This window comes from Armigeres subalbatus, chromosome 3, assembly GCF_024139115.2.
Source record: "Armigeres subalbatus isolate Guangzhou_Male chromosome 3, GZ_Asu_2, whole genome shotgun sequence".
Taxonomy (NCBI): Eukaryota; Metazoa; Arthropoda; class Insecta; order Diptera; family Culicidae; genus Armigeres; species Armigeres subalbatus.
Genome location: NC_085141.1, coordinates 160766884 through 160787806, shown reverse-complemented (window position 1 = coordinate 160787806; position 20923 = coordinate 160766884). Strand labels below are relative to the sequence as shown.

Below are 20923 nucleotides of genomic sequence, written 5' to 3'. Positions count from 1 at the left end.
TTTAAGCGGACCGAAATATGAACGTATCGCTTTTAAATTCGGGAACACAGTAGCTGCATTTATTTGGATTGCTGCAATCATCGACGTACTGCCGGAACTTCCCCTCTGTTGCATGGATAGAACGGATGTCCAACACTTCGCAGTTCCACATCCGGTGTTCTTACGGCTGCAGCTGTAAATAGATGGAGAACTCATCATTTCTATTGCAGAGGTGCAGATCGTTATTGAAACTTACCTGAGCACGAAAAGGCGGGTACGGTGGCAGCTTATTAACAGGTTTCGCATTGTGGTTCAAAAGCAGCAACGTTCCGAGAGGATTCGGGGTCATTTGATGTGAATTCTCCACTAGCGTCATCATATTCGATTGATTCGTTCTTATAGGGACTATGGGAAGACCGAGAGGGCTGAAGGGATGTAGTCTGAAGTGAATTCTACACTGCTTCTTGGGTCGTTATTGCCGCTCAAAAATCAAGTTGCCAATTGCGGAAAAAGTTTCTGTTTGAAATTGCTTTGCTGTGGTCATCGGTTTCCTGAAAAACGAAATAATGAAACCATAGATATAAACAGTAATTCTTATAGCACTAATCATTTTTCTCCAGCATTACTTACCGTAATGAGATTTCGGAAAACTTGCTGGTGACAACAAATGGTGAACAGTAGGAACTGCACTTCTTCGGATACCGTCGGGAATTCACCGCTGACCGCCAGCTGAATGCATGCCGAATTTTCCCAGTTCCGGCACAAATGAGACTGAACTTCCGAGCAAGATTCGACTTGCACAGTTCCACGATTTCTGTCGTTCCTATAAGGATGACGAAGATAAGTGTCATTAGAAAGTAGGGGCGGATCATTATTTAAATTCACCTATAGACCGGGTGCGTGCATTATCGGCTGCTATTTCGACGGGTTTCCGTATCCGTTGACGGTGGAGAAGCGGTTTATCGTACACGTTCTTACTCTTCACTGCGTTGGAGTGAAGCTGATCCTGATTTCACTTGGCCAAAACTCCAAAATTATAAATTTCAGGGACAATATGACAAGCACTTCAAAACTGTGATTTGTTTGATCTGGTCGTGGTTAGGATGCAAATGTTTATTTTTTCATCCAAATATGAGTAAATAATTTTACTCATTTATAGGTTAAGTCATATTATCAACAATATCGGTGAAATTGACTGATTTTCTCAGTATATTTCACCCATATTATGAGTAATTTTTGTAATACCCAAATATGGGTGATTAAAGTACCTATAAATAGGTAAACTGATCTAAGCGTGTATGGTTCTTCTATTTCGGGAATTCGAGGATATCAGCTCAAAAAACATGTGGAAGCCGCTGCTAAATACTCCAACCGTCACAGTTTCTCCTGTTTGCGGAATCTTCCCGTTATCGACACCTACCTCTGCTCCGGAACCAATGAGCTAAATTCGGCAGCCACGATGCACGTGACCCTTCCACCAGGACGCACCGACAAAAGCATTTTGGGAGTCCCCAGTTCCGCTGCCAGCGACCAACAGCCGTCCCGGTCCTGCGTCTGAGTTGGGAGACGGGGTCTTCCGAAATCCTATAACCGGCAAGTACAATCAGTTACCAGTATCTTCTGTACCTGAGAGCATTCCGATTTCCAGTATTGCTACACCATCTCCACGCCAGTTCAACTCCATGTTACCGGATGTTTCAAATGATAGGCGTGCGGTTCAAGAATCTTCGAATGTATTGATATACTACCAGAACGTCGGCGGGATCAATAGTTCTCTTGCCGATTATCATTTGGCCCTTAGCGATGGCTGCTACGACGTCTATGCCTTCACCGAAACCTGGCTCAACAATAATACCACCGTAAATCAACTCTTCGACGAACCATACTGCGTTTATCGGCAAGATAGGTCATCTTCTAACAGTAACAAAAGCACTAGAGGGGGTGTTCTGTTCAGAGTGTAAAATAATCGAAATTTTTTGGTGACGTCCACCTCGCTTCACTTGTCAGCTCACTTCCAGACACATTCATAGTCGGCTCTGGACTGTCAATATTCGATTGAATATTAGTCATTGAATATTTATGTACGTTCTACAAATCGATAAATTATATGAAATCTGAACAAGTCTTAACTGAGTAAAGTAGTTTATCACATAGAACTGAATCCGATTTTCATTCACGAGGCACTTTCAACGGTAAATATCAATATAAACAATGCTAATTATGTTTTTTTCTGCACATAGTAAGCACATTCAGTGACAGCCGAATGAATGAGTTTGTGGAGCAGTCGTCTGACTATGTCATTCTATGTTTTGAATAATCATGCGATGTTTGTCAAAATTCGGACTGAAATTGTTTCATGAAGATGAATATTTTATGCTCTGGTTCTGTTAGCCGTTCGCTCCTGCTTCAAATCTTGCTTAGTGAGTCCTCCTGGAAACTCGTCGGTTGAGCAATTGTGGGTCGCTGTAACTACTGTTGATGCCGCTCTCTTCATCTGCGTTCTTTACATCCCTCCCGATCGAATCAATGATGCGGAGTTGATCGACAGTCACCTCGCTTCGCTTAACTGGGTGGTCTCGCAATTAGGTCCAAGAAGGGACAAAATGATTATCCTCGGTGACTTCAACTTGAGCACAATCAATTGGCAGCGCCATAAATCAGGATTTCTCTTCCCGATTGCATCGAGATCCCTGATCGGCCAGACGTCTCGTTTGCTGCTTGACGCGTATAGCACAGCTGGACTGTACCAGATGAATGATGTGGAAAATGAAAACAACCGAATACTTGACCTGCTTTTCATCAGCAACGAACTCCGCGGGAGCTGTTCGGTTATGCAGGCCCCATCACCGCTCGTCAAGATTGTCAGACATCATCCTCCCGTCCAGATGCAACTCAAGATAAAACCGCTCCATAACTTCCACGAGCCGTCTGAAAGCATTTCATATGACTTTTACAAGGCCAATTTTAACGGGATGAATGCCTTTCTTGCTCAGGTTGACTAGGATACGGCTCTTCGAGATTCTGACGTCAACCTAGCTGCTTCGACCATGTCAAACATACTACTTTACGCCATCGACCAGTTTGTTCCCGTGAGATCCACACCAGAACCGGTCAAACCAGCCTGGTCTAACGCTCATCTCAAAAATCTGAAAAGAGTCAAACGCGCGGTCCTCAGACAACACTGCAAGTATCGTACGGACTCTACAAAAGCTAGCTATATCAAGGCCAACTCCGAATATCAGCAACTCAACGATCATCTCTATAATGCCTTTCAAAATCGTTTGCAAAGTCGTCTCAGGAATAATCCCAAAAGCTTTTGGCGGTACGTCAACGAACAACGGAAGGAATCTGGATTGCCCTTAACGATGACTGACGGTTTATCTGAAGCCCAAACTACCAACGACATTGCTAATTTGTTCCGTACTCAATTCAGTAGTGTATTTACTAATGAGTATCTCGACCCGCAAGATGTAGTTATTGCCACTAGGAATGTTCCCAGTCTTCCTGTCGCTAGGCAGCCATTGGTCATCACAAACGATTCAATAATAGCTGCCAGTAAGAAGTTGAAATCCTCCACGGGATGCGGCCCAGACGGTATCCCATCGCTTGTTATTAAACGTTGCGCAGAGTCGCTTGTCAGACCACTTACTGCAGTATTCAACCTCTCGCTGACTTCCGGGGTGTTTCCGGTGTGCTGGAAGCAGTCATATGTATTTCCAGTTTTCAAAAAGGGGTGCAAGAGGACCGTATCAAACTATTGGGAACAGCTGCGCTGTGCGCCGTTTCCAAGCTATTTGAGTTGATTGTTCTTGGCGAATTGACTTCAAGCTACGCCCATTACGTTTCAAATGACCAACACGGGTTTATGCCCAAACGTTCAACGACCACTAACCTGGCGTGCTTCACTTCCTTTGTAATAAGACAAATAGAGAATGGCCATCAGGTGGATGCAATCTATACAGATCTTTCTGCTGCATTCGACAAAATGAATCACCAGATTGCCATAGCAAAATTTGACAAATTAGGCATAAATAACGCTCTGCTCAGCTGGCTTCAATCCTATTTATCAGATCGCAGTATGGCGGTGAAAATTGGAGATCACATTTCTTCACCGTTTGTAGTCCGATCCGGCGTTCCACAGGGTAGTCATCTTGGACCGTTTCTGTTTCTGCTTTATATGAATGACGTCAACTTTGTTTTGAAATGTCTAAAGTTATCGTACGCCGACGATTTGAAACTGTATTATTGTATCAAGCAATCTCAAGACGCAATGTTTCTGCAACAACAGTTTGAATCCTTTGCAGAATGGTGCCGTATTAACCGAATGACGCTCAATGTTGCTAAGTGCTCGGTCATATCTTTTGGACGCAAACACTCACACTTAATTTTTTTCGACGAGCTCGGTAAACGAATTACCGAATTCTCAACAGCTGAGCTCTCGGTAGTCACCTCAGTAAAAACATCACCCTTTTACGGACTGCTCGGTTCTGTGCGCTCGAAGGCAAAATGTCAAATATTACTGAGCATACCGGTAATCTTTACCGGGCACTCGGTGAAAAAGTACCGACGAATCTTCATTTAAAAGAACTGGGCTCGGTAATAAAAAATACCAACAAATTTCTCAATATTAAATAAAACATGAAGAAAAGTTTTACCCATTATTATTTTTGTATTTATTCAAAATTAGATATTTCATCTTATGCACACACTTTGATAAGTAAATTATCTCATAAAATTTTCTAACGGCTGCTTCTTCTTTTGCAAGCTGCTACCCCTATCGCAAATCTACCGCGTTCCACTAATGTTGTCTTCAACAGCTCTTTGTAGCTCTGGAATTCCGTTAAAAATTCTCTGCGCAATGTCTGGAACAGTCTTGCAATTTTTTTCAATCGTGCTGACAATGGCATGAACGGGTGTTAAAAACGCCATTTTCTCCATTGTGCTAAAAATTCAAAGAAAAGTTTTATTGTTCACATTAAAGACACTTACATTTTTTCACTCGATCTGGCACTCGAATCAAGCCACAGATTATCTCGAAGAAATATTATAGTTCGCAGAGCTCTAAGTATGGCGCCATATTGAGCGTCGCGTAATTCCCATTGGGTACCGAGACCTCAGTAAATATGCTACCGTAAGCTCAGTAAAACACATATTTTTTACTGAGTGACCGGTATTTTGTTTTTGACAAGTGTTGACTGATTTGGATTACCGAATGGCTCTGTAATTTTCATTACCGATGTATAGTATATAAATTAGATTTGCTGAGACATCGGTATAAATGGTATAAATGATTACAGATATCAGTAAACTCTAGAAAATGAACTGATCTATCAGTAAAAAAATAATTTTACCGAGTAAAATCTGTAAAAATTATTACCGAGCTGAAATTCTGGATTTAAGTGTGCTCTCTTCTCCAGCATGAATACGCTTTGGCAGATAAAAAGCTTCAACGAGAGTCGACAGTCAAAGACCTAGGTGTTTTGGTCGATACGAAAATGACATTCAAGGACCACGTAGCATACATTGTTTCGAAGGCATCTTCACAGCTAGGTTTCCTTTTCCGTTTTGCTAAGAAATTCCGGGATGTGTACTGCCTAAAATCATTGTTTTGCGCCACTGTTCGACCAATATTGGAATATTCTCGCTTAACTTTTCAAAAGGACCTAAGTAACATTCTTTTCATGAATTAATTTGAATAGCGCAATAGCGAAATTGGGTGCTAACTAACTTCGGAAGTGGTGCGCTGAATAGCGCTTAGCGATATGAAAACAGCGCACCACTTCCGAAGTTAGGTTTAACGTACGGATTGTGAGAAAAATCTAACTTCGCTATCCCCCAATTCCGGTTTTCAACTGGATTGAGAATATCTATATCATGGAATAATTTTCTTGTCCTCTTGTACCATACGGAAGCTCTCAAGAACCCATTAATGGGTACTTTCGTACCCATTTTGAAGAAAAGTGACATAACTCATTAAATGGGTTAACTCGATTTACTCATTAATTTGGGGACACACTTGTGGTATTCGTACCATGGTACAAAAATCTTGAAGTGAGTGCCAGAACAATTATTGTCTTCATTGAAGATAGCCTTGACATTATTTTCTTCCTGTCATAAGACGAGTTTATACCATCCCATTGAATTCCACCACTTAAGGTTGTATCTGTACAGACTCGACTTAGTCGACCTCAAGTACGAGACACTGAAGACGGCCTTACCTTTGAGGTCGAAATACGTATCTGTCAAGATACAATTAAGTGGTGGAATTCAATGGGATGGTATAAACTCGTCTTATGACAGGTGAAAACATTCCACTAAAAAGCTCAAAATAATTTCCTTATCATTATTTTCTTGTCGCCTTGTACCATGGTACGAATACCACAAGTGTGTGCCCCATATAATGCGTATTTCCCCTGAACTTCATATAATGGGTAATTTTTGTTCTTGAGATTTATTGGCAAAATGGGTAAATATGTCCCATTTTTCATTTTAGTAGATTCGAGGTTATGTTATTATAAATTCAGTAGAAAACCGAATTATAGCCGCTATTGAAATTGGATTTTTCTTAAAAAACCATACGTTAAACCTAATTTCGGAAGTAGTGCGCTGTATAGCACATCACCAAATGAAAACAGCGCACCACTTCCGAAGTTAGGTGTAACGTACGAATTGTGAGAAAAATCCAACTTTGTTAGCGGCTATAATTCGGATTTGCACTGAATTGATAATACATAAAAAATTGTGTGCGTAATCAAATTAACTCAGATTGGATTATACGAGCAGTATCGTAATTAAAGAATGGTACACAGAAAAAAATCCGTGGTAGAAACTACTATTTTGTAGACTACGCTCTGTTTTAAAAACTACCATGAAATTTCAGTTAATTTTACCATGGTTTCAGTTAAATTCACCACTGTTCCAGTTCATGTGACAACATTCCGCATAGGCCACAGTTGATTTTTACTGCGCGCATGGTAAAATCAAACGGGTTTGTTATCTGCTGAAAATCGTCGGTGCATATTCTTAAAATAACCCTCGGAATGGTAGTTTCGACTGCAATATTTGTTTGCGTGTAGGAATAAGTTAAGCATTTATTTCAGTTATAGAAACTTCTTCTTCTTATTGGCATTACATCCCCACACTGGAACAGAGCCGCCTCGCAGCTTAGTGTTCATTAAGCACTTCCACAGTTATTAACAGCGTTTCTAAGCCAAGTTACCATTTTTGCATTCGTATATCATGAGGCTACCACGATGATACTTTTATGCCCAGGGAAGTCGAGACAATTTCCAATCCGAAAATTGCCTAGACCGGCACCGGGAATCGAACCCAGCCACCCTCAGCATGGTCTTGCTTTGTAGCCGTGCGTTTTACCACACGGCTAAGGAGGGCCCGTTATAGAAACAATTTAATTAAATTTTGGAGTCGACAGCTGATCATGGTTTTCTCTCTTCTTCTGCAAATGGCATATTTTCCCTCATTACAGGCAGAAGATGATTTTGTTTCGTCGGGCTCCAGACTTGGCATCATATGCAAGACCATAATTCTCTGCAGGGGATAGTATTCCTGTTCACACAAATCCGGAACCGTATTTGCTGTAATGAACGGAAGAAATAATAGAAAAGTCTATTTATATGTTTTAGAGCAAGATTACCGGTGGTGAGTTTAAGCCGTTTGGCAGCGCACTATCCCCGAATAAAATGGAATTGTTCAACTATTTTTCTTGTAATCGTTTTTTGAGTATTGAATTATTTGAGGAATCATTTGAAATACCGTACATTAAATATACCACGAATGATATTTACGATAACCCTTAAAATATTTAGCTTTTGGATGATACATCGAATAGGTTGTTAAGTATCGTTACCATTCAGAAACACCAATTTTTCCATGCGTTTTTGCGAAGCAATTTTACCATCATTAGTTTATCTTCGTTTTTGTTTCGTGCGATCATTTGGGGTTTGATTATATACAATAAAGACGATGAATAGTATTATTTTTTGATAATTAAGCTATTCATCTAAATTAAACGCTGTGCTATAATTATTAAATTATATGATAACTATATTATAATATGTATACTATTTTACAAACCACAATATAGAGTAATATTTAAATTTGGGTGGTTCTCATTTTTCTTGAAATTAAGCCAACACAGGAAAGTTGCTATTATTGCTCCCAAGCAACAAGCAATTTTAACTAAAAGTTAAACGAATCGGTGGAATGGTTCACAGCTTAATTATTTTCCGGTCCTAGAGAAAGCTTTCCTTTTTTCGGCTCAATTTATAAACTACCGCAGCTGTCATTTCATGCTTTTTCTTTGTCGTTTTGCATGGCATACTATGATGACAACACCGAATATCTGATTTTTGTTTCAGTGTTTCAAAGATTTTCAAGCCTGCGGAAGAATTTTGACAGCTGCGGAAGAACTGTAGACTGCCAAAAATATCTATATAAGATATATGTGTCACCGTTATAATGTTTTGCAATAGCTCCACCCTAATATAATCGATATAGAACCACACATAAACTAAATAATTGCTTATTCGAGACCACACATAAAATTTATTTGGATATATATTTTATTAGTAGTTCGCGTGGAGAATGGTTATGTGTGCGCTGATATACATCATAAGTTAAATCTATGGATTTTTGCCAATAAATATGTGTGAATTTTTAGTAGTGTACACACTTAATTTTTTTTACAGGGATATCAGCAAAATGTTGAACTTTTACCGAGATTTGCACAGCCGTGCCCCAGTAAACATGTTTTTTGCCGAGATTTCTGTAGTTGCTGAAAATCAGCAAATAATTTGCCGAAAATCAGCTAACAAACCTCATTTTGCCGGAATATCAGTTTTTACCCTTCTTACATCCTAAGAAGGGTATAAAGATCGCTTGAAAAAACGACTTTTTATCCGAGGCTCGGAGACCCAAGTCGTATATACCAATCAACTCAGCTCGACGAACTGAGCACATGTATGTATGTGTGTGTGTGTGTGTGTGTGTGCGTGTGTGCGTATGTGTGTGCGTTACAAAAATGTTACATCAAGATCTCAGCCGTCCGTGGACCGATTTGCACGATTTTAACAATTAACGAAAGCTATGACTTTGTCATTGTACAAGTTCATTTTTTTTGCAATCGGACATTTGGTTCCAGAGATATGTGAGAAATACGAACATGAAGTGTATTTTCAGAAAACTAACAAAATAATGTCACATGAATATCTCAGCCGTCTGTAAACCAATTTACATGATTTTATCTTTAAACGAAAGCTATGCCATTGAACCCATTGTATTTTGTTTTTGCAATTAGACATTGGGTTCCGGAGATATCTCTGAAATACGAACATAAAGCATTAGACGTATCAACTTCACACATTGGTAAAATATGTCCCATCAAGATCTCAGTTGTCCTTGGACCGATTTGTGTGATTTTATCTTTAAACGAAAGCTATGTTTTTGTCATTGGACCCATTAATTTTTTTCTGCAATCGGAAATTCGGTTTCAGAGATATCTGTGAAATACGAATATGAGACATTGTTTCGTCCAGGGTGGGACGACCCTACGTTGTGTTTTTTCTTATGGTGATACTCTGGGCGACGATTAAAGAAAACTACTGCTTGATCGAGACTTCTGATTTATTGCCTCCGAGAGGCAGCGTGCCAACTCGGAGGTTACTTTCGAGACACTGTCCATTACATGACATTGAGAGTCGCCTTTTATAGGCTTTTACATAAACATTTAAAACAAACGGATTTTACATAAACATTTATTAGGGACGTGTGCACAACATTCAAATTTAAATTCTTATAGGACTAAACAGCGCGCCAAACGCTACGCATATAACGCGACCACTTGGCGCGAGAAGGGAGAACAAAAAATTACACAAATGAAAGGCAGCACACACGCTGCTTTGCTTTAATCCAGCAGCAGCTACGAGTGTAACGTTCGTGCCCGAACATACTGCCCCCCAAAACGAATGTTTTTAATGTCGTTTTCGTTTATTCCGAATGGTGTACACCGGCGGTGCAATATTTGCCACCGCAAATACGAACGGTTTGGGTGCAACTTTTTGACTGCCAACACATGTTTTCAATGGTGTTGGTGATGTCGTCAATCAAATCTATCAAATATCATATAGCGAGTAAATATTATTGAGATTTATATAAGGATGTAATATTTGTAAGGATGTAATATGATTATGTAATATTTTTGTCTTGTTTTTAATGTTTTTTTTTAATATCTACTGTATATTACACAAAGTATTACACAAATTTTGTAATTTAATTTTGCAAATTAAAAACGTATAGCATGAGCATGAGCATGAGCATGATGACCGTGCATATCGTAGTTGCTACTCCGTGATCGACCAGAACAATCGCAATTGCACAGGGAACCAATGGATGGAAGCATGGGATTTGCACTCCAACCTCAATGTGCACAGTCCGAGAGCTCTAGTATTTTGGAAGGTCGATAATGGCGCTGGCCACGTCCTCACGGTCATCGGGGATGGGAAGGAATTGATGATGCAGTCACTCGCCCACTGCAAGCCGAGAACACCTCTGCACTCGCCACGAGTTCCTGTGGAATTTTATTGGAATCTGGGGGTTAGGGTTTTTATGGCAGAGGTTCGTCTTGGTTAACGGGTTGCCAATGTGATAGTAATGAAAGGGTGGTGTAGTATTCTAATTCGATGCCGAAACGAACTTTTCGCTCATTTCGAATTCTAACAGTTACCTGCTAGAACTAATCAAGTTGTAGTTATAGGGGGATAGAAGATAGAAATGGTATGAAAGCCCATTTCCAGTTCTAGCGATTGCTAGAACATGAGAAATATATGAAAAGATACAAAGTAGGAGAATGGAACGGGCCTGGGATTGAACCCACGACCTCCTGCGTATGAGGCAGAAGCGGTAGCCATATGACCACCAAGCCCGTTCATTTTGCAAATTAAAAACGTATAAAGTAGTTTCTTATGCGTTTTGTTTATTGTTTGTAACATATTTGAATGTAGAAAAATCTTCAAAAAAAAAACAAAGGGCCCTTGTAGAATTTGATAAATTGTGAATGTTAGAAATTCATGAAATCTAGCCGTTTATATTTATTTGAAAACTATTTGAAACGAAGATCGATTTCAAATACCGCCATCGGGGGTGACGATGAGTTAAGAATGAATCATCGCTGTTACTGGCAGCCAAGAGGTCGATAACAAAATCGTTGGAAAACGACTGGGTAATTAGTTTTGGTTAATTAGTTTTCTTGCTACTAAAAACTTTTTAAGTTGTTGACAGTGACCTATTTTCAATCCCATTTGATTCTTTGTCACCCCCAATGACGGTATCAAAATGATCAATAGATTTTGAGTTTTACCAGAAAATAATGCAATACGAGTTTATTGCGCAGATTCCGCCTTATTAGACTCCTGCGCGAAAATTATTTGCGTGAATATTTTTCCCGTATCACACACACAAATGAATTGACACTGTTTATTGTTTATTTGAGTAAACAAAAACATGTGTGTTCGATAAATAACAACAACAAAAAACAATTACGAAGATAGTTTGAATGTATTGGAGTGCACGCTAAAAATTCGAAGTAAAACGAAGTTGCGCCAGAGTCTAAAAATTGATGCAACGGGCAATATGGACTTCAACATAAATTTTCACATCTCTACGTGATTGATTTAAAAAAAATCTAATACGTTATGTTACGGATTTACTTCAAAGCTGGTCTTTGGAAACTTGATATTTTTTCCTTTACTTCAATAATTTCATATGAATTGAACATATTATACAATTCATTTGTATTCATAGTACAAAATATCAAGTTTAAAAAAAGACAAAAACACTATTTATATCATTGCTATGAAAAAGTATTGATAAAAGCTAAATCAGAAGATAACCGGATATGGCTGAATCAAGAACCGCATATGTGTAAATTTAAATTATTTCTCGATTTAAAAATAGTTATGTAAATCGACTATTAATTTGAGATCAATTCCAGAATTTCACAGTCAAACCTTCCCGGATAAAAATTTACAGTAACTTGTATGACATAACCCATTGAAATACAATAGATTGTGTGGCAAACATTACAAACTATTGTATGCTTATTGTAAAATATTCACGGTTGTAAAAGATCTTTATTGTACGTACATTAAAATAACAATATATTTAAATGTTTCCGATATATTCTATTATATTTTTATTGTTCGCTTATGTTTAGTATTGCTCATCCAAAAACTAAACAAATTTTAAAAGTATTCGGTTTGGATGATCTGGAAATCCGTCTAATGTTATTGAATTAATATTTTGGAATATTTCATGGATTTATTATATAGATGAAATAACAATTGAAAACAATAAAATTACAATAGCTTTGTTTGTTAAATAAATAAAAATGTTATACCGATTCTCAAGTATATATTTTCATATTGCAGGTCTTGTTGCAGGTCTAGAAATGCTATGCAATAAAAATTTGATTTCAAAAAAATGAAAGGGAACAAAAACTTTTGCTTATCATTTTACTCGGAGAATGGCTGGATTCATTTGAGCGTGTACAGTTTTGTTTATAATTAGTGAAGAGTATTTTGATCACCCTCACTGTACATACTCTCATTTTAGATTAGTCACTCTTTTTCGCATCGGTCACTATTTTCGGTATTTTCGGTTATCATTTTGGTGGCTGCATTCCGTATCGGTGACGTTCGACGTTTGATAGTTTATCAAATAGTAGCGCTGTTATCGCGCTGTCAAATTTGGTCACCTGTCAGCTGCGCTACTGTTTTTGCAGCGCGTTTAGTAGCGACCGTTAAAGCACAGAGAAACAGACGTCTCACTCAACACATGTTCCATCGTTCAGCTTTTTAACGGTGGATTCAATTTTTTGTAGGTGGTCGATCGGGCACCGATGGCGCTTCCATCGGTTTTGTTTGTGTTTGACGTTTGCTCACTACCGCCATCTGGTTGCCGCTTGACCACACACAGGGTATTTAGCATTGGGCGATAATGTTTTCATGACGATGATTTTGATTGCATTTTGTTCTAAGTGAGACGTCTGTTTATCTGTGGTTAAAGTCTCAAGTAATGATACTGCGCTGACAAACGGTTCATGCTCACCATCGGTAATCGTAATCTTATACAACAAAAGTTCAAGGTACATAATGAACGCAGTGGTTCATCCCGAACAAAAAATAAATGAAAATTTTATCATCATAATACCTGATGACATGCCTGGTAACATGTATCCTTGTTCCTTTACAGAAATGAAGCTTATGATAAATAAAATACTGCTGCTTGCTGGTCACTGATTCAAGATCGTTCAGTGGCTACCATTGGCCAATCTCACCAACGGGATATAATAAGAACTGATGCAGGTATTTTTTTCTTTTCTTCTCGACGTATTTTTTCTAATAAAACTGACATTCTTTTATAATTTACATTTTTCACAGGTTTATATCTACAGTATCCCCCCGCTTATCCGGACCTCGCTAATCCGACGACTCGTTAGTCCGGATCTCGCTAATTCGGAATTTTCCGGATTAAAAAGTTTCAACACCCATTTAAACACATTATGCTGTCAGTTTTCAAATTTGTGCTGTGATTTTGTTTTGGTTCATTTGTATGGATTTGACAGTCGGATTAACGAGAGAAACCCCGATAGTCCGGCCATACATTTGTCGGATCAGCGGGGGTATACTGTATATGTATTGTCTATTCGGAACAAAGTTAGTACCCTTTTAAACCGATGTTGGATTTTTCTCCAGATACAGGCAACCCACTTAACTTTGGAAGTAGAGCGCTGGATTCGTCTAAAGATAATCTAAACAACCGGAGGAAAATAAAATAATTTGTAAAACAATTAATTGTATTGTATTTTTATTGTAATATTGGAGTATAATCACAGAGAACAGACGTTGAAGCTCTACTCGCCACGTTGTGATAACTTTTTACTGTTCATTTTGAAATTACTTTGGAATGTCGCCGTTATCTCGTGCATAATCAGCGCTAGCGTCATAAAAAAATGCCACTGTGCGCTAGTGTCGTTGTGCATGCAAGAGCATGCCAGCGCCATCGTGTTGTCAAAATGAGATTGTGAGTTGCAATGTCGACGTCGATGGCGTTGAGGTTCGGTGTGTTTGTTTACACATGTTTTGCAAGAAATTTTGTTCGAGCCTCCATGTCTGTTCTCTGTGGTATAATGTATTCTAAATCCTGTTGTATTTCTATTGTAAAACAATAGAAACAGTAATTGAAAACATTTAAAACACAATGTTTTCTATTGTTTTGTCGCTCGAAATCATCCCATTGAAGAACCGTAAAATCAATTGTTTTGCCCCGAATTTTGTATGGAAAATTTTCGATTTTTTTATTGTAAAGATACATAACAACCCCCCTTTTTAATTGTAAAAGTCCCATTTACCATTCATTTTATCGTGGAAAACCATTATTTCTCATGTGATTTTATTGTCAAAATTCCATTATATTCAATGGTAAAAATCATGTTTCAAATGGTGTTGTAACAATAAAATTTATGATATTTTAATTATATTTTTTATCCGGGTTGTTACATCATGTCAATATTCGTTTGAATAAAGTTAAAATATAATGTTGAGGAAAATGAACAAGTTTGTTCTATCTGACTATTCGATTTACTACATTATGAAAAGAAAATATATAAGTATTGCCGATTTCACCAATTTGAAGAGTTATGTGTAGATTGTGATTTGCCCGCTTCTTTTTCTCACACTCACTCTCATTTCGGGTTGATCGATTTTTGTTACTGAAATTTACCCAAATATAACCCATTACTCGTTAGTCACATGTAAGCGTGTACACTAAATCGATTCCCGCCAAGATTTGACGTCTTTTTGTTCACGCTAATCTGAAACAACCCAGTGGCCGGGTCATTTGTACCCGGATTTTTTCGATGTTAGCAGTTGTCATAATCTGGGTATGTCAACAAAATGGATATGAGTCAGCCGAACCCGAAATCTTGGTAAACGAGGACTTAAACATTTTCGGATATATCAACATGGCGTCGACCAGCGTCAAAGTCGCATGTTGGAAATAATGTTGGGTTTTTTAACAGAATTCAGCAAGAAACAGGTAAGAATAGTTGAATGTATCATGGCGAAGCATTGTCGGCACAGCCGACAAATGTTTTGCGTTGGGGAAATTGTTTTATTTAACTTTTTTAGACAATAATAATTTTCTAGAGCGAAAAAGCTGGGTACCGGTTACCCAGATTTTTTCGCTTGTACTGCTACCCAGATTTGAGTTAAGGTACCCGAACCCAAATTAGAGTAACCACGGTTTCGCTGAATCTGGGTCACTTTGACATAATTCTGGGTAGGTTCAGGTTAGCGTGTTTTCAGATTGAGCACTCACACACAAATATTATACACGGAAAATCAAAGTTTTTTGAGTGTATTGAGTGTGAGAAAAAGATGACTGTGAGAAAAAAAATCTCGCAGAACTCTTATAAAGTGCAAAAAGCGCAATATAAATAATGAATAGTTTTCTAACTATATAAATTTATTAGAATAAAATAAAAATAGAAAGGTTTCTCTCTCTTTTGTTGATTTTGATATATATATAATTGTAATTGAAAAATCCCCTAGCCAAGGTCACGGGGGTTGACGGTACTGAAGATAATATTCATCTGTGTATAATATCACATTTGGAGCACTTCAGTGCGCCTCTAACGATTCACAGTGGATCGGCTGCTTTGCAGACTGAGCCCCTGATCGTATGTCCCGGCATACTTATCAGGTATAGCTCTTTACATGGAGGATCCGCTAGGGCAAAAGATATTTTAGTTACTAGATAAAGATTGTCGCTGTCGTCGCTGTCCGGAACATCTTTGCTGGCGAGGATAGGGGAGCTAAATGTCAAAGAAGGAAAATCCATACGATTTGACAGGTATGTACCACACATGTTTCGGACAGCAGAACAAAGGGAACCGAAGCGACAATCTTTATCTAGTAACTAAAATATCTTTTGCTAGGGCTCATTAGCACTCTCCAAGGGGTCGGGAAATTAATCAATTTCTCGTCAACTGGAAGTAGCGAAGCCAACGCGTGGCCATAGGTAGGATAGGATAGGTTGTAATATAGATTGAAATTGAGAAGTCTACTTTGTATTTTAGAGACATTCAATTTTCAGAATGTTTTCAATTGGGAGTGGAGAACTATTTAGACTTATCAGGATTTACATCAGGTTGAAAAATTCAAAATAGTAATGTCATAGCAAACCAGAAATCAGCCAAGAAAAAACGTAGGATTAAAAAATAGATTGATCACAAAATGAAATAATAATATTGAACATTTTAGATTCAGTAATTAAACAGAATTTTTTTTTTATTTTTGTTTCAGAAATGGTTTAGAGCAGCCAAGGTAGAAGTTTACTGTACTATTGGATAGAAAAATATTAAATTGAAAATCTGAGATAGAAGAGAGACAGAAGAAAAAAGTGGAGGTTGAGATTATAAAAGAGAAAAAGAGATTGATAAAAGGAGAAATCAGATATTGATAGATAGAAGAAGGACATAGGATTTGTAAGGCAATACAGTGAACGTTCGCTAATTGGGGTTTTTCTAGTTGGGGTGCTTTTTAGTTGGGGTTCGCTAATTGGGGCGAAACCCAATTAAAAAGCAGCTAAACGTCAGAATGTGATGTCAAAAACGCGTTGACGTTTTGTTTCCGTGTTCGGCGGGATCGATATTTTCTGGCGCGTAAAATTTTCATTTGTTCAATGCAAAAAGTAAACAACATTGACGCTTGTCAAAACGCCCCAATTAGCGAACGGCATTCGCTAGTTGGGGTGTGGTCGTGCCCCAATTAGCGAACGATCACTGTACTCAACAATTCTTTTGTAGTTTTATACATACTGTATCTAACAATGACTAAAACACTAATAAGACAAAGTTATAAAAGACCTTTATGTTGAAACATAACAGACAGACAACCGACAACAACACAATGACAATAACAGATCTAAAATATAGAAGACAAGTAGTGTTTTACATTAATTATACAACTCACAATAATAGAAATGACTATCCAACGAGTAGTACATATTTTTAATGATGTTATTCATATAAATCAATGCTTCATAATCGTAAAATTCATTCATTTAGCTAGGAAATAGACGCAATGAAGCATTACCATACCATTGATAACTGAATCTTGGACCAGACTTTGAAGACTTGAATTTTGAAGAGCGGAATAGAACATGACCATTTGACTACTGAAATTTATGATATCAGACAGTACTGTAAAGGATATGACGCCATAATCTTGATCAACCGCCAAAATAATGGAAGCTCTCAGATTAATATGTCGATTTATTGCAATAGTACTTAAATTAATTTATTGTTTATTTACGATACCATTTAAATTATTCCATGTTGAAACAAAGTCCACTAGTATGATCCCATCACATTACATCAAAGTGTTATGGCTCGGCTGCGGTGGTGGGCGCGGTGGCGCGTTTTGACAGAGAATACAGAATTACTGTCAAGATGCGCCGTTGCGTTAATCGCTGTAGAACGGCCTTTACTTGGAGATGGCATCAGTACCACCCGTTGTCAACATAGACTACTATTCGGTATTGAATGTCGGCTCCAAGAAAACATTAAATCAACTTTACATGTTAATTATTCGGAAAACATTCATGCGCGTGATGAGCTTTCATTATTATTATTATTTGTTTTTAAACTGACAGACTGCGGGAAGGGAAATGTATCGGTATGATCACAATACGAACCCAGACCGCAGTGACCTAGTGAGCAACATAGCTTGAGTCGTCTGCTAGTATTGTGTATCACATGGAGAGCCCAGTCGAGATACCAGTCTATTAAAGAGCCCCGCACATAGCACATTGACGAATACATAGACCGAAATGTCCGGTACAAAGCCATCAGAAAATCGGGCACCATGTCTTCTTCTTCATTTTGAAGAAAATACCCCTCGTGGGTGACGAATTACATTATACATAAATATTTTACGAGCGCTGACTTACCCCTCTTGACGTTTTGACAGTTTGTCTGTTTGTTTTTCTGCCTTTCTGCCTCACCTTGCGACGTCGTTTCGGTTTTGCATCGTGCACAAATATTAATCCAAGACAACATTTTCAAAACGACTTGTCTACTTGTAAACAAAGATTCAAACGACGATTTGACGAATATATTTGCTCTCCACGCAAACCAGTACCATCAATAGGTAGATGAAGGTTTCCGCTACCTGTTGATGGTGTTGGTTTGCGTCTATCCGATTCGTCAAATCGTCGTTTGAATCTTTGTTTACAAAACAGATAAGTCGTTTTGAAAATTTTGTCTTGAATCCGTATCGAAAACATTACATGAGCGTGAGTTCGACCGTTTTGGTGCCATCAAAAAGATCGAATATAACAAAGGGGACACCCAGGCCTACATTCTGTACGATTATATTGATGCTGCTACGGCTGCTGTGAAGGAAATGCGTATGCACCGATTCACGAGCAGCTATCGAAGGCCGCCATCAAGCACTGTCGACGTTTACCCTGTCACCACCATAGCGGCTCCGGTAATGTAAGTAAAGTCAGATGTTTATTTTGATGATTTATTCATAAGTTCATCACTTATAGGTAGTTGTTCCCTCGTCGAATCGGGTTGCGAAATGCTGGAACTGACACTAACCGTCAAGTCGGAAAGCCCCAGGAAAACGAGGACGGAATCTCGGGCCACTGGAAGGGAAGACCAGTCACCCCCGCCAGCCAACGATAGGTCCCTCCATCAGGACAATCCAATAAACTGATTCTTCATGCATCCACCGAAGGCCGCATAAACTGCCGTCATCCGGTACTGGCTCGACTTTTCCCCGACTATTCCTAGCAGTTCCGTCGTCGGCTAGGTTGCTGAATGTTTATTCTGCTGCACGTACGTAATTTGTGATTTAATAGTGATATAAAAATCCTGATGATTATACCTTATTTTCAGGTCAATGCAAAAGGCAAACCTCCGCAACCAAAAAAAACAGCAGGAGACAGAATCTCGTGTGACGGAACGATTGCCGTAAGCTTGAGAACCGGGTGGAAACGGATCTACTCGAGGAACTCGACTTTAAGGGCCGGATGGAACTGTACTCCCAGTCTGGTAAATCCGTGAAGTTATCAAGCGCTAGAACACTTGGACACTGCGGAAGGTGGCCCTCGTCGTAGGAGTCTGGCGAGCAACGAAAGGAGTCAAGCAGAATATATTGAGCACGATAATGCTGGTACCACCAACGTATTCATCATTGGTTATACGCAACCACCGGACGACAGTAGCAATGGACATTAGTGCACACAATTATCACATGGATTACAACCGCTACGTAGACTGACCGATACACCACCAGCACAACTATCGCAATAATGTTAACGGCGGTTATGAAATGATGAACAGCAAGGATATGGCACTGGACTTCGGTACTGTTCAAGACACACAATGAGCATATAAATGCAATAATTATTTTTAAATAAATATGTGAATTTAATTGAAATTGAAAATGCACAAATCTTGTTATTTCGAAAGTTTCATTGTTGATTCTAATATAAAAGGCACATTTAGTTTTAAAAAGAAAATGTTATTTTAAAAAGTTAAATTAACGTTGTTTTGAGAGAAAACTGTTATTTTAAAAGGTTGGCTCTAGTTGAAGTTCATATCAAAGTAACATTTTTACAATTGTTATTTCAACAATGTTATACTTTCTACTGAAAATCACTAACTGATTTTCTTAATTTTAGCAACGATTCTTTCATTGTTACCAACGATTTTTTTTGTGTTCCATGGGTTCCTGTTAGGGCACCGGATCGTCGTATTCGTATCGATTTTGCTGATAACGGAACAACACCATCGTTCTCGAAGAGCAGTGGTAGATTAGTTGGTTGGTTGCTTGATTTGTTAGTTGGTAGAATGATTGATTGATTGGTTGATTGCTGCTTGATTTGTTAGTTGGTAGAACTGTTGAATGGTTGATAGTTGGTTGGTTGCCTGACTGGTTGATTGATTGTTGGTCGGCTGGTTAGTTGATTAGTTGTTTTGTTATTTGGTTAATTGGTTGGTTATTTGATTGATAGGTTGCTTGACTGGTTGGTTGATTGGTTTCTTGATTAGTTGGTCGGCTGGTTAGTTGATTAGTTGTTTTGTTGGTCGCTTGGATGGCTAATTGGTTGTTTGCTTGATTGATTGATTAGTTGGTTGGTTGCTTGATTATTGGTTGGTTGGTTGATTGGTAGCATGCTTGAATGGATGGTCGTTTGGTTGATTAGTAATTTGGTTTATGGGTTGCTGCTCGATTTGTTAGTTTGTAGAATGGTTGGTTGATTCGCTGGTTGGTTGCTTGATTGCTTGGTTGATTGGTAGCTTCCATTAATTGTTGGTTGCTTGATTGTTGGTTGGTTGCTTAACTGGTTGATTGATTGGTTGCTTGATTGGTTAGTCGGCTGGTTAGTTGATTAATTGTTTTGTTGGTTGCTTGGTTGATTGGTTAATTAGTTAATTGGTAGCTTGCTTGAATGGTTGGTTGTTTGATTAGTTAGTTGATTGATAAGTTGGTTATTTGGTTAGTTGGTTGCTGCTTGATTTGTTAGTTGGAAGAATGGTTGATTGGTTGGTTTCTTTTTTGTTTATTGATTACTTGATTGGTTGGTAATTTGGTTGATTGGTTGCTTGACTAATTGATTGATTGGTTGGTCGGCTCGTTAGTTTATATGTTGTTTTGTTGGTTGCTTGAATGGTTGATTAGTTGGTTGGTTGAATGATTGCTTGGTTGATTGGTAGCTTGCTTGAATGGTGGGTTGCTTGATTGCTTGGTTGATTGGTAGTTTGCTTGAATGGTTGGTTATTTGATTGATTGCTGCTTGATTTGTTAGATGGTAGAATAATTGATTGGTTGGTTGATTGCTTGCTTGATTGTTT

The 20923-nt window shown here is 38.4% G+C and overlaps 2 long non-coding RNA genes across 2 annotated transcripts; one reads left to right on the top strand and one right to left on the bottom strand.

Moving 5' to 3' along the window:
* LOC134220763 (uncharacterized) lies at positions 1–2128 on the bottom strand. The gene is made up of 4 exons (XR_009982046.1): positions 865–2128; positions 610–802; positions 236–530; positions 1–172 (listed from the first exon to the last, which is right to left on the bottom strand). It is a non-coding gene; the product is annotated as an uncharacterized LOC134220763 (long non-coding RNA).
* Positions 2129–17892: 15764 nt separating this feature from the next.
* On the top strand, positions 17893–18836 carry LOC134224325 (uncharacterized). The gene is made up of 3 exons (XR_009982905.1): positions 17893–18137; positions 18298–18553; positions 18610–18836. It is a non-coding gene; the product is annotated as an uncharacterized LOC134224325 (long non-coding RNA).
* The last annotated feature ends 2087 nt before the right edge of the window (positions 18837–20923 follow it).